The sequence below is a fragment of the Rattus norvegicus genome, chromosome 2 (genome assembly GCF_021556685.1).
Source record: "Rattus norvegicus strain SHRSP/BbbUtx chromosome 2, alternate assembly SHRSP_T2T, whole genome shotgun sequence".
Lineage (NCBI taxonomy): Eukaryota > Metazoa > Chordata > Mammalia > Rodentia > Muridae > Rattus > Rattus norvegicus.
This window is the reverse complement of record NC_141535.1, coordinates 89,589,241-89,605,413: the sequence shown is the minus strand read 5'-3', so window position 1 is coordinate 89,605,413 and position 16,173 is coordinate 89,589,241. Positions and strand designations below refer to the sequence as shown.

Here is a 16,173-nt window from a genome sequence, read left to right as displayed (position 1 = left end):
TTGAATTTATTTATTATGGCATGGCTATCCTCTTTTTTATGATCAATATGGCTAATAACTCAGCTCTAAGTGAATACATACCATGCATGCCCTTTTTGGTTGGGTTACCTCACTGGGGATGATATTTTCTAGTTGTGTCCACTTGATGTGAAATTTGTGCTACCTTTTTATTAAATGTCAATGTAGTACTTCATTTTGTCCCTCCCCCCTTAAATAGTTGTTTATTGACAATGGGCTGGAAGGGATGGCAGATTTAGCATTCACAGACAACACCACACACATGAGGGCACAAAGAGTGATGGGAAAGAGCCTGAAGGCACCTCTTCAATAGCAAGTGGGTAGGCAGGAACCTGGAGTATTGATGGAGCAGCCTTAGATCAACTCCGATTACTCAACATGGTTAGAGATGAAGAGAGATTCACTGGCTGCAGCTCCAGACTGGCCACTTTGGGGGTACTTTCCTTGACAAGCGAGGCTGTTGACCAGGGCTCACTTGATGTATTCCTCAGGTTCTCCTTTCCACCCCAGGCTTCTAGACCAGAGGCTTCCAGGGCTCAGCCATAGGGAAAGTCAAGGCCCATCGCTTCAGCAGGGGATACTTGTTGATGGTGTTGAGGTTGATGGATGTCTCTTCCACATTCTGCCCTCCAGACAGAAAAGTGACCCCAGAGATAGCAGGGGGCACTATGCAAGGAAGTGCTGTGATGGTTGCCATGGCAGTCTCTTCATTTGAAAATCTCTGGGTGCCAGCATGGCCAGGAGTGACCACGTTGGGCTTCAGCAATGTGCCTTCCAGATACACAAGGTCGTTACTCAGAGCCTTGTAGACAGCTTTCAGTTACACTGGCAGTACTTCAAGTCACAGTCTCCGTCAGGGAGAATTTCAGCCTCCACAATGGGTACAGTCCCATTCTGTTAGCAGATTCTGGCATAAAGGGCTAGAACTTTGGCATTTTCCATAATGGCAAGGGGGCGAGGGAGTATGTTCCCCAATCTTCAGCACACAGCACCACTTGGCAAAGTCGGCTCCATCCTTCTTATACTGGACACAGAATTCAGATAGCCCATCCAGCCCTGGGTAGAGATCTCGCCATTGGTTCCTCCCAGAGGCATCACACCCTTAATCTACCTTAATGCCCACAACACCACCCTTGGACTTGACAACTTGAGGGACAGAATGCCCTTAACCTGTCTTCTGGTCCAATGACTCCAGAAAGAGGATCACACCCGCCATTAGCAGTCAGCAGCAGCTGGTGGTAGAAGTACCTGTTCTCTGTGTTCTCGGTGACAATGCACTGCAGGCACTTGGCAATGCTTCCAGTGGACTCATCTGTAGCCAGGATGCCCTTGCTCCGGAGCCACAATTCAGTGAGCGAAATGGGTAGGGCATGGTGCCAATGGCAGTGCCAGCACTTTCCTGGAACAGGACGAGGCGAGTCTGTCAGGTACACTGGTGGGTAGGTGAAAGGATTAAGGAGGGAATGTGGCTAAGGTCACCAGAATCTCGTTCTACCATATAGTATTACATTTTGTAAACAAGCCACATTTTGTTTATCCACTCTTCAGTTGAGGGACATCTAGGTTGTTTCCCATTTCTGGATATTGCAAATAAAGCTGCTATGACCATAGTTGAGCATCAGTTTTTGTGGGATGATATAGCATCTTTTGGGCATACACCCAGAAGTAGCATAGTTGTGTTGTGAGGTAGAACTATTCCAATTTTCCGAGAAACAAGTATACTGGTTGAACAAGTTAGCATTGCCACCAGCGATGGAGGAGTGTTCCCTTTGCTCCATATCATTTTCAGCATGTGCTGTTTTTTGAGTTTTTATCTTAGCTCTTCTGATGTGTTTAAGGTGGAATCTCAGAATTTTAATTTGCATTTGCCCGATGACTAAAGACATAAAACGTTTCTTTAGGTGCGTCTTGGCATTTGTAATTCCTCTGTTGAGAATCCTGTTTGGCTCTATAAACCATTTTTAATTGGATTATTTGGATTGTTCATGTCTGACTTCTTGCATTCTTTATATACTTTGGATATTATTAGCACTCTGTCAGATGTAATGTTGGTGAAGATCTTTCCCAATCTGGAGGCTGCCTTTTTGTCCTAAAAATCTTGATCCTTGTCTTACAGAAGCTTTTCAGTTTCATGAGATTCCATGTATTAATTATTGGCCTTAAAGCCTGAGCCATTGGTGTTCTGTCATGAAGTTGTCTCCTGTACTAATGATTCAAGGTCGTTCCTCACTTTCTAATCTATTAGATTTAGTGTATTCGGTAGGTTTCATGTTGAGATCTTCAATCCATTTTGACTTGAGTTTTGCGCAGGATGATAAATATACATCTGTTTGTCTTATTCTACATGCAGACATACAGTTAGACCAGCACCATTTGTTAAAGATGCTCTCCCTTTTCCATTGTGTGGTTTTGGCTTCTTTGTCAGAAATCAATAGCCATAGGTGTGTGGGTATACTGCTGGGTTTTCAATTTTATTCCACTGATCAACTTGTTTGTTTCTATACCAATATGGTGTAGGTTTTATTATTATTGCTCTGTGCTACAATTTGAAGTAAGGGATAGTGATACCTCTAGAAGTTCTTTTATTGTTCAATATTGTTTTAGCTTTCCTGGGTTTTTGTTTTTTCCATATAAAGTCTAAAATTGTTCCTTCAAGATCTGTAAAGAGTTATGTTGAAATTTTGATGGGGATTGTGTGTTGAATCTGCAAATTGCTTTTGATAAGATGCCTGCTTCCACTGCTAATCCTACCTATCCATGAGCGTGGGAGATTGTTTCATCTTCTGGTATTTTCCTCAAATTCTTCTTTCAGAGACTTGAAGGTCTAGTTATACAGGTCTTTAACTTGCTTGATTAGAGTTACACCAATATGTATTTTATAATTTGTGGCTACCATGAATGGTATTGTCTCCTTACCTTCTTCCTCATCTGTTTAAAGCTTGTACAAAAAAGGGATACTGATTTCTTTGAGTAAATTTTGTATTCATTCATATTGCTAGATGTTTTTATCAGCTGTAGAAGTATTTTGCTAAAAATTGTTTAGCATCACTTATTTGTGCTATTATTTTTTTCTGTAAATAACAATAGTTTGACTTTTTTTCTTACCAATGTGTATCCCCTGGGACTTCTTTAGTAGTCATATTGTTCTAGCTAGAAATTCAAGTTCTTTATTGAAGAGATGGGGAGAGAATAAACAACCTTGTCTTATCCCTGATTTTGGCAGAATTGTTTTTAATTTCTCTTCATTTAATTTACTTTGGCTCCTAGCTTGCTGTATATTGTCTTTATTGTGTTTACAAGTGTCCCTTATGTCACTTATTTCTGCAAGACATTTAACATGAAGAGGTGTTGAATTTTGTCAAAGGCTTTCTTGGCATCTAAGGAGATGATCATGTGAGGTTTTCTTTTTTACCATTTGATTATATGGTGGAAAACATTAGTAAATTTTTATATATTGAACCACCCCTGCATTCCTGTGATAAAGCCAACTTGACCATGTTGGATCATGTCTTTGATGTGTTCTTCGATTGGGTATATGGAATATTTTATTGAGTGTTTTGTACCATTGTTCATAAAAAATGTTCTGAAATTCTGTTTCTTTGTTGAATCTGTGTGGTTTAGGTGTCAGGGTGACTTTTGTCTTAAAGTTTGGCGATGTTCTTTTTGTTTCTATTTTGTGGAATAGTTTAATGAATTTTGGCATTAGCTCTTCTTTGAAAGTCTGGTAGAATTCTGCATTAAGACAAAAGCCCAGGGCATATTTTTGGTTGGAAGAATTTTAATAACTGCTTCTAATTCTTTAGGTGTTATAGGACTATTAAGATACTTTACCTTATCTTGATTTAATTTAAGTAATTTGTTTCTGTCTAGAAAACCATCCATTTCATTGAGATTTTCTGATTTTGTAGAGGACAGACTTTTGAAGTTACATATAATTTTCTCAAGTGTCTGTTGTTATGGTTCCCTTTTCATTTCTGTTGTTGTTATTTTGTTGTTGTTGTTGTTGTTGTTTTTGTTGTAGGGAATACTGTCTCTCTGACTTTAACTAAGTTTGGCTAAGGGTATACATATCTCATTGATCTTCTCCAAGAATTAGCTCTAGTTTTGTTGATTCTTTGTCTTGTTCTCTTTTTATAAATTGATTTCAGCCCTGAGTTTTATTATTACCTTCCTTCTGTTCTTCATGGGTGTGTTTGCTTATTTTTCTAGAGCTTTCCTGTGTACTTTTAATTCATTCGTTTAAAAACTCTGATTTGTTTTTAATAAGAACACTTAGTGCTATGAACTTTCTTCTTAGCACTGCTTTCATTGTGTCTCAGAATTTTGGGTATGCTATCCCCTCATTTTCATTGAATTATAGAAAGTTTTTCATTTCTTTCTGTATTTCTTCACTGACCCAGTCTCATCACTGATTAAAACGTTGGTTCTTTGAGAAAATCAACAAGATAGATAAACACTTAGCCAGACTAACGAGAGGACACAGAGAGTGCGTCCAAATTAACAAAATCAGAAATGAAAAGGGAGACATAACTACAGATTCAGAGGAAATTCAAAAAATCATCAGATCTTACTATAAAAACCTATATTCAACAAAATTTGAAAATCTTCAGGAAATGGACAATTTCCTAGACAGATACCAGATATCGAAGTTAAATCAGGAACAGATAAACCAGTTAAACAACCCCATAACTCCTAAGGAAATAGAAGCAGTCATTAAAGGTCTCCCAACCAAAAAGAGCCCAGGTCCAGACAGGTTTAGTGCAGAATTCTATCAAACCTTCATAGAAGACCTCATACCAATATTATGCAAACTATTCCACAAAATTGAAACAGATGGAGCACTACCGAATTCCTTCTACGAAGCCACAATTACTCTTATACCTAAACCACACAAAGACACAACAAAAAGAGAACTTCAGACCAATTTCCCTTATGAATATCGACGCAAAAATACTCAATAAAATTCTGGCAAACCGAATTCAAGAGCACATCAAAACAATCATCCACCATGATCAAGTAGGCTTCATCCCAGGCATGCAGGGATGGTTTAATATACGGAAAACCATCAACGTGATCCATTATATAAACAAACTGAAAGAACAAAACCACATGATCATTTCATTAGATGCTGAGAAAGCATTTGACAAAATTCAACACCCCTTCATGATAAAAGTCCTGGAAAGAATAGGAATTCAAGGCCCATACCTAAACATAGTAAAAGCCATATACAGCAAACCAGTTGCTAACATTAAAATAAATGGAGAGAAACTTGAAGCAATCCCACTAAAATCAGGGACTAGACAAGGCTGCCCACTCTCTCCCTACTTATTCAATATAGTTCTTGAAGTTCTAGCCAGAGCAATCAGACAACAAAAGGAGATCAAGGGGATACAGATCGGAAAAGAAGAGGTCAAAATATCACTATTTGCAGATGACATGATAGTATATTTAAGTGATCCCAAAAGTTCCACCAGAGAACTACTAAAGCTGATAAACAACTTCAGCAAAGTGGCTGGGTATAAAATTAACTCAAATAAATCAGTTGCCTTCCTCTATACAAAAGAGAAACAAGCCGAGAAAGAAATTAGGGAAACGACACCCTTCATAATAGACCCAAATAATATAAAGTACCTCGGTGTGACTTTAACCAAGCAAGTAAAAGATCTGTACAATAAGAACTTCAAGACACTGAGGAAAGAAATTAAAGAAGACCTCAGAAGATGGAAAGATCTCCCATGCTCATGGATTGGCAGGATTAATATAGTAAAAATGGCCATTTTACCAAAAGCGATCTACAGATTCAATGCAATCCCCATCAAAATACCAATCCAATTCTTCAAAGAGTTAGACAGAACAATTTGCAAATTCATCTGGAATAACAAAAAACCCAGGATAGCTAAAGCTATCCTCAACAATAAAAGGACTTCAGGGGGAATCACTATCCCTGAACTCAAGCAGTATTACAGAGCAATAGTGATAAAAACTGCATGGTATTGGTACAGAGACAGACAGATAGACCAATGGAATAGAATTGAAGACCCAGAAATGAACCCACACACCTATGGTCACTTGATTTTTGACAAAGGAGCCAAAACCATCCAATGGAAAAAAGATAGCATTTTCAGCAAATGGTGCTGGTTCAATTGGAGGGCAACATTTAGAAGAATGCAGATCGATCCATGCTTATCACCCTGTACAAAGCTTAAGTCCAAGTGGATCAAGGACCTCCACATCAAACCAGACACACTCAAACTAATAGAAGAAAAACTAGGGAAGCATCTGGAACACATAGGCACTGGAAAAAATTTCCTGAACAAAACACCAATGGCTTATGCTCTAAGATCAAGAATCGACAAATGGGATCTCATAAAACTGCAAAGCTTCTGTAAGGCAAAGGACACTGTGGTTAGGACAAAATGGCAACCAACAGATTTGGAAAAGATTTTTACCAATCCTACAACAGATAGAGGCCTTATATCCAAAATATACAAAGAACTCAAGAAGTTAGACCGCAGGGAAACAAATAACCCTATTAAAAATGGGGTTCAGAGCTAAACAAAGAATTCACAGCTGAGGAATGCCGAATGGCTGAGAAACACCTAAAGAAATGTTCAACATCTTTAGTCATAAGGGAAATGCAAATCAAAACAACACTGAGATTTCACCTCACACCAGTGAGAATGGCTAAGATCAAAAACTCAGGTGACAGCAGATGCTGGCGAGGATGTGGAGAAAGAGGAACACTCCTCCATTGTTGGTGGGATTGCAGACTGGTAAAACCATTCTGGAAATCAGTCTGGAGGTTCCTCAGAAAATTGGACATTGAACTGCCTGAGGATCCAGCTATACCTCTCTTGGGCATATACCCAAAAGATGCCTCAACATATAAAAGAGACACGTGCTCCACTATGTTCATCGCAGCCTTATTTATAATAGCCAGAAGCTGGAAAGAACCCAGATGCCCTTCAACAGAGGAATGGATACAGAAAATGTGGTACATCTACACAATGGAATATTACTCAGCTATCAAAAACAATGACTTTATGAAATTCGTAGGCAAATGGTTGGAACTGGAAAATATCATCCTGAGTGAGCTAACCCAATCACAGAAAGACATACATGGTATGCACTCACTGATAAGTGGCTATTAGCCCAAATGCTTGAATTACCCTAGATCCCTAGAACAAACGAAACTCAAGATGGATGATCAAAATGTGAATGCTTCACTCCTTCTTTAAATGAGGAAAAAGAATACCCTTGGCAGGGAAGGGAGAGGCAAAGATTAAAACAGAGACTGAAGGAACACCCATTCAGAGCCTGCCCCACAGGTGGCCCATACATGTACAGCCACCCAATTAGACAAGATGGATGAAGCAAAGAAGTGCAGACCGACAGGAGCAGGATGTAGATCGCTCCTGAGAGACACAGCCAGAATACAGCAAATACAGAGGCGAATGCCAGCAGCAAACCACTGAACTGAGAATAGGTCCCTTGTTGAAGGAATCAGAGAAAGAACTGGAAGAGCTTGAAGGGGCTCGAGACCCCAAAAGTACAACAATGCCAAGCAACCAGAGCTTCCAGGGACTAAGCCACTACCTAAAGACTATACATGGACTGACCCTGGACTCTGACCCCATAGGTAGCAATGAATATCCTAGTAAGAGCACCAGTGGAAGGGGAAGCCCTGGGTCCTGCTAAGACTGAACCCCCAGTGAACTAGTCTATGGGGGGAGGGCAGCAATGGGGGGAGGGTTGGGAGGGGAACACCCATAAGGAAGGGGAGGGGGGAGGGGGATGTTTGCCCGGAAACCGGGAAAGGGAATAACACTCGAAATGTATATAAGAAATACTCAAGTTAATAATAAAAAAAAATCATTTTAAGCCAAAAGGGATGTCAAATATTTGGAGGAAAAAAGCTCTTACAACATTTTTATCCTGATCCAATTATATTAATAAAGCCAACCATCCGTGCATTAAAAAAAAAGAGCTATTCAATTTCCATAACTATGTATACTTGCTCTTGTTTCTGTTGTTGAACTCCATTTTTAACATATGGTGATCTAGGGGTTGGGGATTTAGCTCAGTTAGAGTGCTTGCCTAGCAAGCGCAAGGCCCTGGGTTCGGTCCCAGCCCCGGAAAAAAAAAAAGATAAATAACATATGGTGATCTGATAAGATGCACGGGGTTATTGTTCCTGTTGAGGCTTCCTTTGTGACAGATTGTATGGTCAATTCTGGAGAAAGTTCTGCAAGGTACTAAGAAATAGATTTATCCTTTTGTGTTTGGACAAAATGTTCTCTAGATATCTGTTCAGTCCATTTGAATAATTACACTTGTTAGTTTTATTTGTTCTCTATTTTCGGTCTCGATGACATTAGTAAGAGTGGGGTGTTGAGGTCTCTGACTATCAATGTGTAGAATTTAAACTTTAGCTATATTTTGTTTACAAACATAGGTGCCCTTGCATTTGGGGAATAGATATTCAGAATTGAGATGTCCTCTTGATAGATTTTTCCTTTGATGAGTATGAAGTTTGTTTCCCCATTCTTTTTTATTACTTTTTGTTGAAAGTTTATTTTATTAGATATTAGAATGGGTACTTAAGCTTGTCTCTTAGGTACCCATTTTGTTTAGAAAACCTTTTTGCTGCCCTTTATTTTGAGATAATGTCTGTCTTTGTTGCTGATATCTGTTTCTTTATACATTTAGAGTGATGGATTCTGTTTAATATTCTATTAGTCTATGTCTTTACTGAGGAATTGAACTGATTGATTTTGAGAGATATTAATTACCAACAATTTTTCAATCCTGTTACTTTGATGTTGATGGCAGTAGTGTGTGTGTGTGTGTGTGTGTGTGTGTGTGTGTGTGTGTGTGTGTGTGAGTGTGATTGTGTTTCTCTTCTATTCATTTTTATTATGTGAAATTATTTATTTCTTAAGGGGCTTTTTTTGAGTGTAGTTAGCTTCAATGGGTTGCAATTCTCCTTCTAGTATCGTGTGTATGGCTGGGTTAATGAAAAGGTATTGTTTAAATTTGGTTTGGTCATGGACTATCTAGATTTCTCCATCTATGGTGATTGAAAGTTTTGTTGGGTATAGTAGTCTGGGCTGACATCTGTGGTCTCTTAAGGTCTGCAATACATCTGCATATTTTTCTTTGTTATGTACTTTTATTGTTTGATAATTATGTGGCAGGAGGATTTTCTTTTCTGGTCAAATCTTCTTGGTGTTCTGTAAAATTCTTGTATATTTAGAAGCATCTCTTTCTATAGGTTATGGAAATTTTGTCATACAATTTTGTTGAAGATGTTTTCATGGCCTTTGAGCTAGAAATCTTCTTCTTCTTCTTCTTCTTCTTCTTCTTCTTCTTCTTCTTCTTCTTCTTCTTCTTCTTCTTCTTCTTCTTCTTCTTCTTCTCCTTCTCCTTCTCCTCCTCCTCCTCCTCCTCCTCCTCCTCCTCCTCCTGCTGCTGCTGCTGCTGCTACTACTACTACTATTGTTATTCCTATTATTCCTAGTTTTTGTGTTTTCAAAGGACCCTAAATTTCCTGAATGTTTTGTGGCTTGAATCTTATGGGTTTGCATTTTCTTTTATTGATATATTGATTTCTTCTATCATATCTTCTATACTTGAGATTAGTTCTTCCATCTCCTGTATTTTGTTGGCGATGTTTATGTCTATAGTTCCTGTTCAGGTTCCTAGGATTTCCATTTCCAGGATCGCCTTAGTTTGTTTTTTTCTTTATTGCTTCTATTTACAGTACTTTGACAATTTTATTCATGTCGTTCACTTGCTTAATTGTATTCTGCATTTCCTTATACCTATTTGCTTCTTTATTTAATACCTCTACTTCTTTGAATGTATTTCCCTGTATTTCCTTAAGGGATTCATTCATTTGTTCTTTAAAGACCTCTATCATCATTATACGATTGGTTTCAAGATCATCTTGGGATTTGGTTTCCTTAGAATATACATGGTTTGCTATAGCAGGACAGCTGGGCTCTGGTAGTACCATACTAAGCTGGGTCCTGTTAATTGGGTTCATATGCTATCCTTTAGGCATGTGGTTTTCTCCGGTGTTGGCCGGGTTATCCTGAAGGGAGCTGAACTTCTTGGAAAGGTGCAGGGAGCCATGTGCCAGACAATGGTGGTCAGGTCACCAAAATCTTCTGGCTATGCCTCAAGCAGTCCCTCCTGGCAAGGAATTGGTGGGGCAATGTTCCAAACTGGTAGTTCTTAGGTCTTTGTAGGCCTCCACAGGGAAGCAGAATGCTCTTGGATTTCTGCAAAGCCCTTGGGAGGAATAAACAAGCCCAGAGGTAGATAATGGAATTCAGGGGATGGTAGGTAATTCACCTCTATTGACTGTGTCTCAGGCAGACCGGACTGGGATGGGCTTGGTGGATCAGGGTTCCAAGCTGATGAGTCTTCTGGGCCCCTGGAGGCTTCCACAGGAAAGCAGAATATTCTTAGGTTCCTGCAAGACTCCTTAAAACCTAAGTTTGAGCCCACAGCCTGAAAATCTAATTCAGGAGACTGCTCACAACTCACCTCTGCTCAGAAACTTTTTTTAATACTATTTTGATAATAGTGAAATTTTATGGATTTTGAGGAGAGTACTAATAATTAATCATTTAAAGAAAAGAAAGTAATAGCAACTAATAAATGGGGAGGAACATATTCAGAAGATTAAGAATTAACCTAAGACAATGGTACAAGAAATTGAGTCCATGTTTTCATGTTTTTCTTTAATTTGGAGAAAGTTATTCACCAGATTATGAAAGGAAAATGAAAAGATTTATAAGCCAATTGTTTAATGTAGGAGCAACAACGTCCTACACACGTACCCATGATGGTTATATGATTTTCTTGATATCTGTGTAAATATCATGTCACATAAAAGGGAAATTGGTAGGTATTTTAGGTATTAAAATAAGAGTCTTATTAATTTATCTGGATAATAAGTCTTATCTCATGATCTCTTGATGTCATACAACTTTCTTATGCTAGAACACTAGAAGGAAGAGACAAAGATAAAAACACAAACCTCCAATTTGAAGTATAAGAAGATTCAACACCAATTTCCTTGGAGAAAAAATCCTCTTATGAAAAATAAGAAAATTGTCTCAAAAAAACTAATAACATTTACAAACTTCAGAAAACCAATTTGTAACACCAACACTAAACTTTCATCCTCAGAATCTGCAGGAGGGATCTCACAATGGCTCCATTTAAACACTCAACTTGAGATTTTATAGCCCTGAGGAGAACTCTGCCAGGACTTCTGAATTATGGGACTAGTAAACCATAAATAGTTGTGCTACTTTTAGCCATATGTTTTCAGTTAATATTTTACAATCAGAGGTTCCAAATAAGGACAGGACACTGAAATAGCAACTTATCAAAAATGTATGCTAATCTCTCTCTCTTACCAAAAGATCCACTGAAAAGTAATTCTATGGAACAAAACATTATAGTAAACTAAAATGATAATAAAGGTTTTTAAATGTTTGATTTCTTTCACTAAATTCAACAAAATGCTATGTGAACATCATAAAACAAAGATTATATAGAATTTTTACATATATTTAGAATTATATTCTTTGAATTTACTATAGAAACTAACATAGTTATCTCAGTTACAATTATATAAGCTAATTTTTAAATTATACCAGCCTACACTTTGTTCTGTTTTAATTTGTGACTTTTGATTTTCTTGAAATATTTGACCATCTTCTCAGATCTGAATACTTTCTATTTTTACTGAATTATTTCTTTTTATTTATTCATTATTACATATATGAATATAGTAAAATCTTGTTGGCCATGTATATGTATAAAATACTACAGTTATTACAGTTAGTATATAGCAGTATTCTGAAATATCTAGACAGCTATATGTAGGATGTTTTAGTTTCACAAAATTGCATGGCAAAATAATACATTAGAATATACAGTTTAGATTACATTACATTGTTCAAAAGTCCTTGATTACAATAAGCAGTGTGTTACCCACAATGGCATAAGAGGGGGTGTTCTCTCCTGCCTAACACTTTGCCTGTGTATATTTGGGGAGATGTTTAAAGGAATTATTGAATACAACAAAAGGAAAGTGTCAACAGAAAACCATTCAAGTTATAGTGAAGCAATATCTCCTACAGATAGAGAAAGAAAGGAATAAAAATAAATTAGTGCAACAAAGCAGAGATCAGTAACATGTCATGTATCTGTCAGTGTTAACTAATACCAGGTATTCAAAGACAAATCAACAGTCTAATATCCACATTTACGCATGCTTGTATATATAAGCAAAACAAGGAAGAAGGAAATGTTTAAATGTCAAAATAAGCAATAATAATGTCAAATTAAACAATAACAAATAATAAACATTTACAGAATTGCTTCAATAACAGTTATTAAAGATGACAATTTTTAGGTTATCAAGTATTTCTTTAATTTTTTTCACATAGGTATTCATGACACACATTATATTAACAAAGAAATCAAGATTTGTATTTGTACCTTTTCTATTATAGGTTTGTCAAGTCATTTTTCAATAAATCAATCATACCAAAGTGACATGTTTTGCTGCTTTGACTTATAGAACTGTTTTCAGATAGGAGCTCAGTAGGCTGTCCTTTGAGAGCCTCTGCCAGAACCTGACTTAGACAGATGAAGACACTCATAGCAAACAGAGCTTGGGGACCCCAATGTAAGAGATATGGAAGGACTGAAGAGCTGACGAGGATTACAACCCCATAGAAAGAACAAAAATGTCAACTAATTGAACCCAACAAAGAGCCCAGGAGCTAAACAACCAATCAAAGAATATACACGGGTAGGTTTGTGGCTTCCACTACACTTATAGCAGAGGATGTCTTATCTGAAATTAATGGGAGGAAAGGTGCTTGGTCCGGTGGAGGTTTGCTGCCCCAGCAAAAGGGAAGGTTAGAGGTGTGAAGCCAGAGAAGATGAGTAGGTAGGGGAGAATCTCTTAGAGGCTAAAAAGAAAAGGGGATGGGAAGGGGGTTTGTGGAGGGAAAATGAGAAAGAGGGACAACATTTGAAATGTAAATAAATAAAATAATCAATATAAAGTTTTAGGCTTACTAAACACTGCTTACTCTAACCTAGATTGTACAACACATATAGTGACTCTCTTAATCTTGTTCTTACATTTAAAATGTTCATCAGTACTTCTAGAGCATAAGTCTCAATAGAACCTTTACAAATATTATACCTCTTAAACACGAAATCAAAATTTGTAATTGACAAAACATATTAAGTTACTTTATTTTACATCCAACAGGAAGGTCATCAGTTGATAGTTTTATTTTAATTCGTATCAAATACAACTTTGAAGTTATTTTTTGTTAAAAATAATTTTAACCAGGTACACTGAATCTAATAGAAGATAAGGTGGGAAAGAGCCTTGAACTCATTGGCACAGGGGTAAATATTCTAAATAGAATTCCAATGGCTCAGGTTCTAAAATAAAAAATTGATAAATGGGGCCTCATGAAACTGGAAAGCTTCGGTAAGGCAAAGGACATTGTCAATAGGACAAACAAGCAACCTACAGTTTGAGAAAAGTTTTTCACTAACCCCACATCCAATAAGAGGGCTGATATCCAAAACATATAAAGAAATCAAGAAGTTAACCACCTGAAACAATCCCCCCCCCAAAAAAACATGGTATGCACTCACTGATAAACAGATATTGGCCCAAAAATAAGGAATAACCAAGATACAATTTAGAAACCACATGAAGCTCAAGAAGAAGGAAGAACAAAGTATGGATGCTTCTGACCTTCTTAGAAGGGGGAACGAAATCACTCACAACAGAAATTATAGAGACAACACATGGAGTAGAGACTGAAGAAGAGGCCATACAGAGACTAAAGAAGAGGCCATCCTGAGACTGCCCCATCTGGCAGATCCATCCCATATACAAACCCAGATAATATTTTGATGCCAAGAAGTGTGTGCTGACAGGAGCCTGGTATAGCCTCTCATGAGAGGCTCTGCCAGAGCTTGACAAATACAGAAGTGGATGCTCATATCAAACCATTGAACTGAGAATAGGGTCCCCAACGGAGGAGTTAGAGAAAGTACTGAAGTAGCTCAAGGGGTTTGCAACCCATAAGAAAAATAATATTAACCAACCAGACCCCCAGGGACTAAACCACCATCCAAAGAGTACACATGGCTGCAGCTGCATACGTAGCAGAGAATGGCCCCGTCAGGCATCAATCGGAGGAGAGACCCTTGGTCCTGTCAAGGTTCAATGCCCTCGTGTAGAGGAATGTCAAGGCGGGGAGGTGGGAGGGAGTGCTTCTCAGCCATTGTGTGTCACAGGGACTGGTGTTTCACTATGTTTATAGTGACCTTATTTGTGAAAGCTAGATGCTGGAAACAACCCAGATGTCTCACAAAGAAAGAATGGATATAGAATAGGTATTAAGAACTAGGACATAAGAGTCAACCCCCAGTGAACTAGATTGTTTGGGGGAGGGCGGCAATGAGGGGAGGATGGGGAGGGGAACACCCATAAGGAAGGGGAGGGGGGAGGGGGATGTTTGCCCGGAAACCGGGAAAGGGAATAACACTCGAAATATATATAAGAAATACTCAAGTTAATAAAAAAAAAAGAAAAAAGAAAAAAAAGAACTAGGACATAATTAGTTTTGCAAACAAATGGATGGAACTGGAAAATATCATTCTGAGTGAGGTAACTCAGACCCAAAAGGACATGCATGGTACATACTCACTAATAAGTGGATATTAGCCAAAAAGTACAGAATACTGAGGACACAATCCGTAGAACTCAAGAAGGTTAACAAGCTGAAGGCCCAAGTGAGGATGCCTCAGTGGCATTTGAGAGGGAGAAGAAAGCAATCACAGTGGGAGGCAAGGGGAGAGAGAGACCTGGATGAGAGAGGGGACAGGGAGGGGAAGGGGAGAATATAACCAGGTATAGGAGTGGGGAAACACGACTGAAGCCCTGAGGGCCAGCAGAAAGAATGAAAACTGGAAACCTCCACAGGTGGGAGGCATTGAGGGGGAGGACCCCTCTAGAATATATAAGAAACCTCAGAGATGAGAGACTCTCAGGACACAAAGGGACAGACCTTGAGTGAAGTGCTCTACAGTGGGCAGGGGAATTTATAGAGTCCACCTTCTGTGGAGGGACAGGAGGACATCAAGTGGAAGAATGGGATTGCTTTTTCACAATCAACCCAAAACTGTTCCTGTCTGAAGGAACTGGAGGGACAAAATGAAGAAGAGCCTAAGAGAAAAGAGGTCCAGTGACAAATCCAAATTGGTATCCAGCTCAAGAGGAGGCCCTGGGGCCTGACGCAGTTACTGATGTTGTGGTATGCTTGCAAGCAGGAGCCTGGCATGACTGCCTTCTGTGTGGCCCAAAAAATAGCTGAAAGAGTAAGATGCATGCACCCAACCAATGGATGAAAGCCAGGTTGCCCTGTGGTTGAACTGGAAGAATTTGAAGAAGCTGGAGGTGCCATGGGAAGACTCAGTCTCAACTAACCTGGAACCCAGAGATCTCTCAGACACCGAGCCAACAAGCAGGCAGCATGTGATTTGAGGCCCCTAACACACATACAGCAGATTACTGCTGGGTCTGGCCTCAGTGAGAGAAGATGCACCTAACTATCATGAGACTTGAGACCCCAGGGAGAAGGGAGCTCTGGCGAGGTGGGGTTGGGGACATCCTCTTGGAGATGGAGCAGGAGGTTTGGGAAAGGGAGCAGTCATGGGGACAGACCGGGAAGGGGTCTTTAAAGAAGGATTAAAGAATAAACTAATTTTAATATGACAAACTCACTACCTAGCTATATATAAGAATTAGAGATAAGAAAATAACTTTGAAGTTAATAAATAAACTGGCTGCTCATACTGAGAAGCCAGGTTGATACCCAGGACCCACCTGATGCCCCGACCCATTTGTAATTCTAATTCCAAGGAAGCTAAAGCCATGTTCTGGCTCCCGCACATGCTAGACATGCTTGAAGTGCATGGATGTATATGGAGTGATAACACTGATACACATAAAAAAAAGAAAGAAAGAAATTTCAAAGGAATTAGTAAGTGCTAATGTACTTGGAAGTGATCATTGCAAACTTTAAAAAA

At 38.6% G+C, this 16,173-nt stretch overlaps 1 pseudogene; it reads right to left on the bottom strand.

The window, feature by feature from the left end:
• On the bottom strand, positions 205 to 1,376 carry Aldoa-ps5 (aldolase, fructose-bisphosphate A, pseudogene 5; annotated as a pseudogene).